The following is a 12,416-nucleotide window of genomic DNA, read 5'->3' on the forward strand; positions in this document are numbered from 1 at the left end:
ACCGAGCCACCCAGACGCCCCTACCTCACGTCCCCTTGACAGTAGACACTCGAAGACGTGTAAGGTGAGAGCTCCTTGTGGTTTTGATTTGCATTTCTCGGCTAATCAGCGATGTCGAGCACCTTTCAATGTACCTATTGGCCATTTGCATGTCTCCTTCGGGAAAACGTCTATTCAGGTCCTCTGTCCACTTTTATGGGTTATTTCCTTCTTTGATACTGAGCTGTGAGTTCCTTATATATTCTGGGCACTAGCCCCTCGTTGGGCACGTGGCTTGCAAGTATTTTCTGCCATTCTCGAGTCTGTCTTTTCACGCTGAAGGACATGCCCTTTCTGAAGACTCTCCCCATGCTCGACGTATCGTGGGGTCTCTCCACTCCAACGGAGGAAGCGGGGACAACCCCGCCCCTGCGTGAGCCCCACACGTTGCTTGGCCCGGCTGCCTGGTGGTGCTTCTCTCCTTAGCCTTGGGTGGTTTCCTCTCACCTGTGAGCCGTCAGGTCTCGGCCCAAACCTCCTGGAGCCCCCCTGCAGACGGCTGCGTCTGTCTCCGGAGGCCCCTTCCTCCTGGGCACGTGGCCTCTGTTGCCTTGGCTCAGTGAGACTGTGGGCTGCTTTTGGGCCCCGCTGCCGCGGGGCCGAGGGCATTCACACTGCGCGTCCTCCCGTCCCGGGGTCACAGGGGTCACAGTCTGTGCTGCCTGTAGAAAGTACGTTTTCTGTCTTTTCTCCTGACTTGTACTTGCTCATGGCAGGAGGGCGCCATTCCTGGGGCAGAAGGGGAAGTCCTCCCTCCTAGATTTTTGAGGATCAGGTCAGAGACCAGTGTACCGTGTTCTCTAAGTTACCCCCGTTCCTGGATCAGCGGACGGTTTACTGACTGACTCAGGGATCCCGGTGAACCTGCTTTCCATCGGCCGGGGTGGGGGGGTGGGGGACAGGACGTCCCCCCCTCTTTCCCGCTGCTGGGGGGGGAACAGGATGCCCCCCCTTTCCCTCTGCTGGGGGAGGACAGGACGCCCTCCCTCCTTTCCCTCTGCTGGGGGGGGACAGGACGCCCTCCCTCCTTTCCCTCTGCTGGGGGGGGACAGGACGCCCCCACCTCTTTCCCTCTGCTGGGGGGGGACAGGACGCCCCCACCTCTTGAGAGGGGTTGAAACCGCTTCTCTCCTGAGAAGTGATATCTCTGATTATTTCTAATTGCTCTCAGCTTCTCCAACCTCTTTTGTGACTCGAGGTGGGGTGGTCGGCTCAGGTCCCAAAACTGCTTCTCAAGCACCTCCGACTTTGGTGGGTGTCCCCACTCCGGAATGCGGGAGTCCTCGGCACCTACCGTCCCGGAGTCTCAGTCAGCACGGAGACAAGACCAGTCCTTCTCCCGTATCCTGTTTGTACCTGTTTAAACCACTGCAGGCAGGTTTCCTGTCTCCCAACTCATACAAGCCCCAAGAGGAAAATTAGCTCCTGGGATGCACAGAAAATTTTGCCCGGATCAGGGGCCTGGAGCAGGGGCGGCAGAGAGATTCTGCGGGGTGGGGTGGATGTGACGGGCAAGTGTGGGGTGCGCTGGGAGGGAGGGGCCAGGAGAAGACGATGGGACCCAGGTGGAGTGATTTGAGTGGGTGGGGGGGCCCGGAGGGGCTGGGAGGGTTGGGGGAAATCAGAGGGACGGGAGAGCTGGCTGGGCTGCTGGGCTCGAAGGGGGGGCAGGGAACGGTGCCTGCAGAGAAAATCTTTAAACGTGTCTAAATTGTGGCAAAACATACATAGCATTTACCATCGTGAGCATTTTAAAGTGTGCCGCTGGGTGGCATCAAACAGGTTCACAACGTTGTGCAACCAACCCCACCGCCCCTGGGCCTCGCTCAGCTCCCCAAACAGAAACCGTCACACGGTAACCAGCCCTAGCCGTGGCCGTTTGTCCTGTCTGCTGGTGGAGGTGTGGGCGGCTGGGGGTCCTGGGGGGTCTGGGGGCTGAGAGGAGTTTGGGGGAGTTGGTGGCTGGGGCTGGCCATGTTGATAAATCGCAGGCCTCCCGCAAACAGGGCCCTCTGGTCCTGACCGTGAGCACCTGCGCAGCAGCCCCTGGGACTAGGACCCTCGCCTGGCTGGACCTAGAGCTCCCTGGCTGCAGGACGGTCCCTGCCCCCACCCACCCTGTCAGCCTGCTGTCATCCTGCTTGGGGTGGAAAGAGAGAGGGGGCCTGGGGGACCCCACCTTTCCTCCTCACTGGGGCTCGGGGAGGCTGGAGGTGGCATCACGTTTTGTTTGTGTTTTACTCGTATCCGGCCACTTGGGAAGCGGTCTGCTCGTGGTCCCGGGTGGGGTGCTGGATAGGGTCTCCAGCTTGTGGTCCCCGGGTGGGGTGCTGGACACAGTGGGAAAGGGGGGGACGTGGGTGGGACGGGTGCTGAGGATATGGAAGACTGTCCCGAAGGGTCTGGGGTCTGGAGAGGGGCTGAGGGATAGAAGGGTGCTGGGCTGGGGCTGCAGGGAAGGGGTGAGGGTGTGGCGGGGGGCCAGGGAAGAAGGGGAGGGATGGAAAGGTGGGAGGGGCAGACCGACGCTCCTTCATCCAGGCTAAGACTCGGCACCGTGATTAATACGGTTTCTGCGGCTTCGGCCACCCCACTTCCAGCCTGAGTCGGGTGCAGGGCTGACTGGAGTCCTGCACTGGGGGCCCGGGAAACCCCCCTTCTGTCAGGTGTTGACACAAACCGCGTCCCCCCTTGTTTGACGCCCCCCCCCCCCCCCGAATTCGTGCACCGGCACCATGGCCGTCAAGGCCGCCGGGACAGGGAGGGTGGCCGGAAGGCCACTGTGAGTGTGTTCCTGAGGCCTCTTGTGGGCAGTCTGGGCTCACTTCCTGGGGGACCTTGTGAGGCCCTGAGGGGTGGGCAGGACAGGCACCTGCGGCCAGCTCCCATCCCTGCAGGCCGTGACTGCGGACGCCCCGGAGCAGAACGTGAAACACTTGGGGGTGAGAGCCTGTCAGCTGAGCCCTGGGGACAGGAGGCGGGGGGACGTGGTGGGCAGGGAAGGGACAGACGGACGGGGACAGGGATGGGACGCCGGCTGCAGCATTGGCTGACACGTGGGACGGTGGGAGTCAGGCCTCCTGACTGCCGGGGAAGCTGTCCCCCCCAGTTCCTTTCACGTGATGCCCGGAAATGTAGTTGTTACCATTTCTTTCTCTCAAGGTGCTGTGCCCACAGCTCTGCAAAAGCTCGCCGTGCTGCCTTCGTTCCTTCGAAAACGTTATTTTATTCTGATTTTTAGTGTCGCCCGTGAGGACTCTGCGTCGTAATCTTGTTTTCTGGGTCTGGGATTTTTTTTTTTTTTTTTTCCCCTTGATCCTTGATGTTCTGAAGTTTCACTAAAACATGAAATGACCACGGATTTGTTTGTCTGTTATGCTTAGCGTGTGATGAAAATTTTTCCGGTCTAAGGACTTTTTTTCCCCCTCGTTTTTGGAAAACCCTCTGCCGTCAATTCTTCTGTAGTTTCTCTCCGTCTGTCCTTCTATGTCTCTGTTCTGGAAACATCTATTTCTGTCTCCTTGTGCCTAGTGTTTTCTGTCGCAGCCTCCTCTCTCGGTCTCTTGGGGCTGCGTTCTTGGTGTTTTCTCAGGTCAGTCTTCGCACCCACGGTGACTCTGTCCCGTTCTGCTCCGGGAAGATAGCCCACCTTTTGAATTTTTCAGCTCTAACTTCCCATATTCTGATGGACTTTGTTACCTGACCTGCTCGTACTTTGTCCTCCCGTTGTGGTTTCAACGGTTGCCACCCCTCGGTTTCTTTGAAGGCCTTGCCGATGCCTCCTTTAAAGTGCTTTTCTAATTGCTCTAAAACTCGGTTTTCTCAGCTAGCGGTCCTTCCGTTTGGCAGATTTGTTTGCCTCGTCGGGGCTCTGTGATTCCTGGTCACGTGGTCACTCGGAGATGCTATAAAACCCAAGGCCGCCTGCTGGCCGCCTCCGTTGGGCTCCCGATCAGGGTGTCCCCAGAAGTGACTGCTGTGGGCCTGCACGTCATATGACTGATGCATCTGTGGGACAGTCCGTCAGACCCTGGCGGCTCTGCTGAGCCTTTGGTGTTTGCCATGGCCATGAAGGGTGAACGTAGCCTGTCTGGTTTATCTTCGTTCACAGGTGGTGCTGGTCCCCACGCCGGCCGGGCCGCGGCCCTGTCCAGCTCAGCGCTTATGCCGTGGCCCATCCCCCATCCCCCATGGACTGCCAGCCTCCGCCTCCTGTCCCCTTTCTCTGAAGAACTGGTCTCCGTTTCTTGTCTACAAACATGTCCTCTCATGTTATTAACTTTCGAAAATCTCACGTCTCGGGTTTGTAGCAGAAGGTTCTAGACATCTTTAAGGAGGAGGCGACCTTGCCACATGTGGCACAGCCACTGGTGACTGAATGTGGTTCCACAGAGGATCTGCAGAATCACACCTGTGGGCTGTGTGTCATTCCTTGGCTCGAGTCACGACGGCTCACATCAGGCCGTTTGGACCTGCTGGTGACGCGTCTGGCTCAGCCTGGAGCAAAGACATAAAGGTGGACAGGAGCTGTCCTGTTCACTGACAGCCAAGTTTGAAGCACGGACACATATTTGCTGAGCTTATTTAACTCATATGCAACGCTCTGTGCCTGACACAAGGGCCTCACAAACAGAGACAGTCCTAGGATGCAGAAAGTCTCACCATAACCCCACTTACAAGTAAGAAAACAGGCACAACAGATAGTGAGCCACGACTACGATCCAGAGTCCAGGGCTCTTAGCCAGTCCTCTACGCTGTCTACGTGTGTGTGCGTGTATGCACGTGTGTGCACGAGTGTGCATGTATGTGTGTGTGCAGGCATATGTGCGTGTGCGTACATGGGTGCTTGTGTGTGCACGTACTTGTGTGTGTGCATGTGTGCGCTTGTATGTGTGTGCGTGCAGGTGTGCATGTATGTGCATGTGTGTGCGGGCATACGTGAGTGTGCATGCATGGGTGCTTGTGTGCACGTGTGTGCATCCGTGTGCATATGTGCGTGTGTGCGCACATGTGCACGTATGTGTGTATGTGCATGTGCGTGCGTGCACACTTGTTTGTGTGTGTGTGCTTGTGTGCAGGCATGCATGTGTGTGTGCGTGTGCATGATTGTATTTGGGTGTGTGCAGGTGTGCATGTGCACACATGGGTGTGTGTGTATGTGCAGGTGTGCATGTGTGTGTGCGCTCGTATTTGCATGTGTGCAGGTGTGCGTGTGCATGCATGGGTGCTTGTGTGTGTGCAGGCGTGCTTGTGTGTGTGCTCTATTTGCGTGTGTGCAGGCGTGCGTGTGCATGCATGGGTGCTTGGGTGTGTGTGCAGGCGTGCATGTGTGTGTGCTTGTATTTGTGTGTGTGCAGGCATGCGTGTGCGTGCATGGGTGCTTGTATGTGTGCAGGCGTGCATGTGTGTATGCTTGTGTGTGTGCTCGTATTTGCGTGTGTGCAGGTGTGCGTGTGCATGCATGGGTGCTTGTGTGTGTGCAGGTGTGCATGTGTGTGCTTGTGTGTGTGCTCGTATTTGCGTGTGTGCAGGTGTGCATGTGCATGCATGGGTGCTTGTGTGTGTGCAGGCGTGCATGTGTGTGTGCTTGTATTTGTGTGTGTGCAGGCGTGCATGTGTGTGTGCTTGTATTTGCGTGTGTGCAGGCATGCGTGTGCGTGCATGGGCGCTTGTATGTGTGCAGGCGTGCATGTGTGTATGCTTGTGTGTGTGCTCGTATTTGCGTGTGTGCAGGTGTGCGTGTGCATGCATGGGTGCTTGTGTGTGTGCAGGCGTGCATGTGTGTGCTTGTGTGTGCGCTCGTATTTGCAGGTGTGCATGTGTGTGTGCTTGTATTTGCGTGTGTGCAGGCATGCGTGTGTGTGCATGGGTGCTTGTATGTGTGCAGGCGTACATGTGTGTATGCTTGTGTGTGTGCTCGTATTTGCGTGTGTGCAGGTGTGCGTGTGCATGCATGGGTGCTTGTGTGTGTGCAGGCGTGCATGTGTGTGTGCTTGTGTGTGTGCTCTATTTGCGTGTGTGCAGGCGTGCGTGTGCATGCATGGGTGCTTGGGTGTGTGTGCAGGCGTGTGTGTGCATGCATGGGTGCTTGTGTGGGCGTGTGCGCTTATGTGCATGCATGTCCGTGCGTGTGTGCATGTGTTTGCACGTGCTTGCTTGCACACAGGGGCGTGAAGTCACACTCTGAGATGGCAGGACTTTCCACAGCGAAGCAGAACGGAGGACAGAGGAGCCTCGACCAGCTCTGCCCACCTCCTCCCCGCCGGTTCAGACTGGCAGCCGGAGGGCATCAAGGAGGCCTGGCTGCAGCAGGGGTGGTGGGTTCTGCCCTCTTCCCCTCTCCCCCTCTTCCTCCATCAGGGAAAATCTGGACAATGGAGAGGAACATGACAACCGCTCATCCTTGGAAGCAAGGGCCGACACACCGCCCCATGGCTACCCCCCTCCCAGAGACAGAGGATGCAAAGAGACGTGGGGTTATGAGGGGAGAGCAGAAAATGCAGAGAAATACAGCCGCACAGGGCGCAGAGACAGAGAGATGTACCCGGAGGGCGTCTGAGATGGAAGTCTCTCTGGGGGAGGGGAGAGGTCATGGGCAGGGGTGGCATCTCAAGGCGCTGAGCCCCTGGGGGCCTGGAGTCCTTGGGGGGTCTGGGACAGAGGGCTGGGCCCTCGTGAGGGGGTGGGGCTGGGGCCGGAGCAGGTGCGCGTGCGTGTGTCTGGTCCCCTCCCTGGCTGCTGGCCTGACGTCCCTGGAGCTGGAGACAGGTGTCCCGCTCCCCCACGTCCTCCTCCTGGACAGGGCCAGCTGGCCCAGCCCCCCAGTGCCAGTGTCAGGTTCCAGGCTGTTCCCTGGGGGAACTTTGATCTGGAAAGAATGAGGGTGACCAATCTGGCTGCTGCCCAGGGCCGCGCCGTGCCACTGAGACCTGGCCTGGGCTGCCCCTGCCGCCTTCCCGCCCCAGGGACATCAGGCAGTTAATCGGGGCTCAGGGGACACGGCGGGGGGGGGGGGGGTCTTTCTTGCTTCCTTCCCCTCCCTTGTTGTGTCCACCTCGGTTCAGTCACTGGTCCGTGCACCCCCTCTTTCACCCCTGCATAGCATTGGCTGATGGAGCTGGGCATGGGGGCAGAAGGATGAGCGAGTCAGGGTCCTGCCCTCTCAGGAACCCCCAGCCCACACCCCAAACAGTGATCATTCCTTAAGACAGAAGCTGCACTTGGGAGGAGGGAGGCAGGGCAGGAGAGAGGGGACGTATTCCAACGGGCACAGTGGGACAGGGAGGGGAGGTGAGTGGGGACCTCAGGGGGGCTTCCCAGAGGAGGTGGCATTTAAGATGCGCTCTGAAGATGTGAAGAATGGAGAGTGAAGGGGGGTCTGCCGGACAGGACCGCCAGCAGAAGGGGTGCTTCAGGCAGAGGTACCAGGACAGGCGTCAGTGCACGAGTGAGTTTTGCGCATTTTACCGGAGGGGCCCTGAATGGCACTGTAAGGCGTTCCCTGTTGGTGGAGGGGGTCCGTGGGTCAGAGGGATGGTTTTGTCAGAGCAAGGGGCCTCTGGGGGCTGGCAGGGGAGGGGGCGAGGAGGTGCCGGCGGGCCCTGAGATCTCCCGTAGAGGCCCCGGCCCTAGTGAGTCTCCAGAACTCTCCTGAGGGAGCCAAACGGCTTCGGCTTGGGCAGGCCCCGCACCTCGGCCTGGCCTCCCCACCCCCACTGCTCACTCTGAGCTAGCGGCCTTTGGCTGGGCTGAAAGCGGACACTGGCCAGCCTGCGGGGCCCCTGGGGAAGGCCGAGGAGCCGGGAGCCGTTGCCCTGGACCTCTGGCTCCTCTTGTCCTGGAGGCCACTGAGCCAGGCTCTATAAATAGTCCGGGAAGGGGGAGGGGAGCGGGCTGAGCAGGGCTGGAGGGGCCAGGCCTTCGGGTGGGAGGTGTGGAGGGGGTGGGGAGAAGGCAGGAGGAGCCCAGAGCTGGAGGCCCAGCTCTGCCCCCAAATGACAATAGCTGGGCCTCTGCCTCACGGGGTCCCCTGGGCCGGAGCGGCCAGGGTCAGCAGGGCAGAGTGAGTGCCCGCTCAGAGACTCGTGTTATAAAAGGGAGGGGCCTTCCTGGGCGGGTGTCTGGAGGCCTGAGGGTCGGGACAGGAGCTGGGAGGGCTCCAGGGTGCTCTGCCCTAGACACCACTTCCCCAGGGACCCAGGGGCCCAGCACAAACAATGGGGGGGGGGCGGTGCTGGCTCTTCCCAGACCTCAGTGTCCCCTCTTGGGGCCGCAGTCCCCAGAGTGCGGGCAGGGAGCTAGGGTGAGCCGAGGAGGCCTCTCCAGGCCGTGCGACTGGGGCTCAGGGGCTGCTACTCCTGGAGATAGAAAATGTGAGCCGGACTACCTTCTCTGGGTTGGGGGGAGGGGGGAGACAGCTGTCTCCACTGCATGCCCCACACAGCCCCTGCCTCCGTGGGCAGGACCGCAAGCCCCTCCATGCCGGGGCGGATGTGCTTTGTGCTGTGGGCCCCGTGCCCCAGCAGAGGCCCGTGGGAGGGGACCCAGGGGCCCAGCACGGTCCCGGAGGCGGGAAGCACTGCTCAGTGTGGCTGCCTCCCCAAACCAGGGCACCTCTGGCATTTCGTGCGCTGGGGCTTCAGAGTGGCCCCCGACACCCGGGATCTGCACCTTGTAGAGACCGACTTTCAGGGGCATGGGACACGTATGATGGAGCTCACACAACCACACACATCTGATTAGGTAAGCTTGTGTAGACACAGGAAGGACACGCAAGGATATGCACGTGTGCATTAGCGGCCGAGGACACATCCCAGTGTCAACGTCGGCACATGTTCTGTAGGCACACACGCACGTGTGTGCATAAACGTATGCTCACCACCCACGAGCAAATGCGCAAGAATCCCTCCTGCAGACACGGTACCGTGAATGAACACGTGCCCTGCACACACGTGTCCCTGCAGGCACGTGTGCAGATACAACAGACTCCGCCGTGCCCACACCTCTCCTCTCCACAGACACACCCAACCTGTACGTGCGAGCTTGGTGCGTGCACAGACCCGCCCTCAGATGTACGGGGGTTAGGATGGGCATCGCACACTTCTGTGTGGCTGTCAGAGCGTCCCCTAGGAAGGAGGGATAAAGTTTGAGGTTTGGTCAGAGTGACCCGGGGACAGGGGTCCCTTCCCAGCCTCCCAGGGGCCACCGGGCTCCAAGATCAGCCCCCACCGCTGCAGCTTCCAGCAGGCAGAGCCCCATGCGCCCCCTCCGGCGTCCTTGCTGGAGACAAGACTCCAAGGCCTGCCCACCTGGGACTTCTGTTCCTGCACAGCGTCTACCAGGGTCCCACCTCCCTGCTCGGCTCCGGGGTCCGACAACCAGGCAGGACGAGGGAAACAGAAGCCCCGTGTTGCCACCCCTGTGGGTCTCTTACAAGGCAGTGGTTTCCAGGCCGGAGGCTGCCTTCAGGATTTGGGATGAGATGTTTGCCAGGGGTCCCAGGCCTGGAGTGGGTTCTTGTTAGCTGGTTCCCATTGGGAGCCTGCAGCTGTGGACCCACTTTCACACCCTCCCTGGTCACAAGGCTGGATGGTCAGGCCGGTTAGCCGCCCTGTGAGCTGAGGGCTGCAGGCAGGGTGTGCAGGGCCGATTAGGTCTGGCCTGGCCTGTGACCCTCTAACCTGAGCCATTCCGGGCAGAGGGGCTTGGAGGGATCCCTAGTGCAAAGGCTGATGTGACCCAGCACGTGGGCCGTGGGCCGCACCTGTAAGTCCCCAGTACTCGCCATTCCCTCCCACACACCCTCTCTGTGACCCATCCTACCCCGCAGGCATCCAGCCAGCAAGGGGGCCACCCTCGCCCCTCTTCCCTCCCTTTGCCCGTGGTCCGTCCACCTAGCATCATCCCTCCTGGCCCTGCTGGCTCACCAGCAAGCCCTCTTTGCCCCGGCGTTCAGTCACCCAGGGTTTCCTGAGCACTTTCCAAGGCCAGTTGCTGATCCCAGTGGAGATGGGTGGAGACAGAGAGACCCTGCTCTCTGAGTACACGTGCACGCGGTGCCCATGCACGTGAACCTGGGGTGCAGGGGTGGAGGGGCGGCACCAGCCGGTGGGCAGAGGAGTGTGACGGCTGTCCATTCCACTTCCCACGTCCTTCCCCCACCCAGTAAGGCTGACTTGACCTGCGATCTCAGGAACTGAGGGGTCAGGGAGGGGGGAAGCAGGCTGGAGGCCGGTGGGTATAGAGCAGGGCTGGGCTGGAGGCGGAGAAGTGGGAGTCATCAGCACTGTCGTAGGGGTGAGTGAGTCTACCCAGGGAGGCGTGGGTAGGGGGCGTGTAGGGGCATGGGGGCTTTGCTCAGGGCCCCGGGGCCCACCATGGTTAAGGGATGAGGGACAGAACGGTCAGTCAGGAAGGTCACTGGGAGGGCGAGGCCGGGAGAGGGGAGTCGAGAGAGAGGAGGAGGATGTGGTCCTGGGGGTCTACTTCCAGAGAGCCATGGGTGGGGGTGCTGGAGACCTCTGGGGAGCAATGCCAGGGGGGTGGAGCCTCCAGCCAGCCCCAGGAGTAGTGGGGAGCTGCCCACCTTTGGCTGGATGTGGCTGTTGCCCAGGGAGTTGTGTTGGGACCAGCACGCTGGGACAAGTATCAGATCCGGGGACAGGGCCTTGGTTCCAGTCCTGTCTTTGCATTGACTTGCTGTGTGGCCCGGGGCCAGTCCTTCTTCCTCTCGGGGCTTCAGTTTCCCCATCTCAGCTCCGTGACCGACTTCCCTGGCTTCATGGTTTTGGTCCGGCAAGGATGTGATTTTGAGAAGTGACAGGCAGCGGGGCTGGGATGGGCCGTCCCACGTCCTGCTTCTGGCCTAGGAAAAGAGCAGATCAAGGGCCCAGCCCTCAGTGCAGGGCTCAGAGCCAGGTGAGGGGGAGCCGGAAGCACCAGAGCCCCCGGGACCGGGTGGGAGGTCAGCCTCACCAGCTCGCTGACATCAGGGCCCGTGAATGTGGAGGGAGTTCAGCCCCATTCATTAGGCAGCGCTGGCCTCCCTCACGGCCTGGTACAGGGTGGGGGCTGAGCTGGGGGGCGGGGCTGGAGCCCAGCGGCGCCCCTCCCCCCAGGCTGTCTTAGAGCCCGTTTTGGTCCCACCCCTCCACCCCAGAATCACCCCTTCCCCCCACTCCCTGCCCCTGCGCCCCTCTTCTTTCCCGCTCCTGGTGTATCTCTCCTCTGCTAGGCTCATCTCCAGCTACCCACTCTGTGGTCTGACTGCTGAGGGAGAGGAGCCAAGGGGGAAGGCCTGATTCTTGTACTGTCTGCCTTCCCAGAACCCACAGTGCCTTCCATCTCTGCCCTCGACAGAGGCCCCACTTCGGCGGCAGACTGAGCCCTGTCCCGCCTGCGGTGGTTCCTCCGAATGTTCTGGTGGATGGGGCCAGAGCAGATAACACACCCGAGGTGGGAGCGGGATGGTTCTCTGCCATCTACTGTCTCCTCCTCCTGTAGGGTTTCAGCCCCAGACACCTGGCCAGCCTGCCTGCTGGAGGATGGCCGGGAAGGCTGGACCCCTCCCCGTGCCCGCCCCCACGATGCTGCCAGGGGAGGTCATGCCCAGGTGTACTGTGGCTGTGGGGCCAGGGGTCAGACTGCCTAATGCCTCCGAGGCCTTCCCACATGGCTCTTCCGTGGGTCCTGCAGAAGAATAGAATGGGCTTTTCTGGCTGAGACGGGGTCTCTGATCTCCAGGCTCCCGTGGTCAGACCTGCAGGGGCCAGTGTCTCTCCCAGCCTCTATCAAAGGTTCTACCCAGAGAAAGAATGCAGGGAGTGGTTTGGCTCACTCTGTGCCGACGACTTCTTGGAACACACACTCACACACACTCACACACACATGCAACACGCACGCCTTTTGGCATTGACTTTCTCATGAAATAATTGCTGGAAGGCTCCTTGGATTAGGTAACCCAGCGTTCCTTCCTGTCCCCACGGTGGAGGGGAGCACGGGGAGGGGTGGGTGGGGGAGGGATTGGCTCTCAGCATCTGAGCATCTGGGCAGTGTGGACCAGTCCAGGAGGTCTGTGGCTCCGGATTTGTCTGAATGCCTAACATGACAGAAACAAGCCCTTCAGACCTCGTGCTCCTGAGGTCATCTGGTTGTGCCTGCCCAGGCACTGGGCCTCCTTCAGGTGGGCCTGGCCTGGTAAGGAGAAGCCTAGTCAGGAAAAATTTCTGTGCAAAAGGTGGGATGTTCCCATTTTTAAACAGTAAAAAAAAAAGTTTTTAACGTTTATTCTTGGGGGGGAGGGGCAGAGAGAGGGAGACACAGAATCTGAAGCGGACTCCAGACACTCTACGCTGTCAGCACAGAGCCCAAAGCGGGGC

Source organism: Neofelis nebulosa, chromosome 16 (genome assembly GCF_028018385.1).
Source record: "Neofelis nebulosa isolate mNeoNeb1 chromosome 16, mNeoNeb1.pri, whole genome shotgun sequence".
NCBI classification, from domain to species: Eukaryota; Metazoa; Chordata; class Mammalia; order Carnivora; family Felidae; genus Neofelis; species Neofelis nebulosa.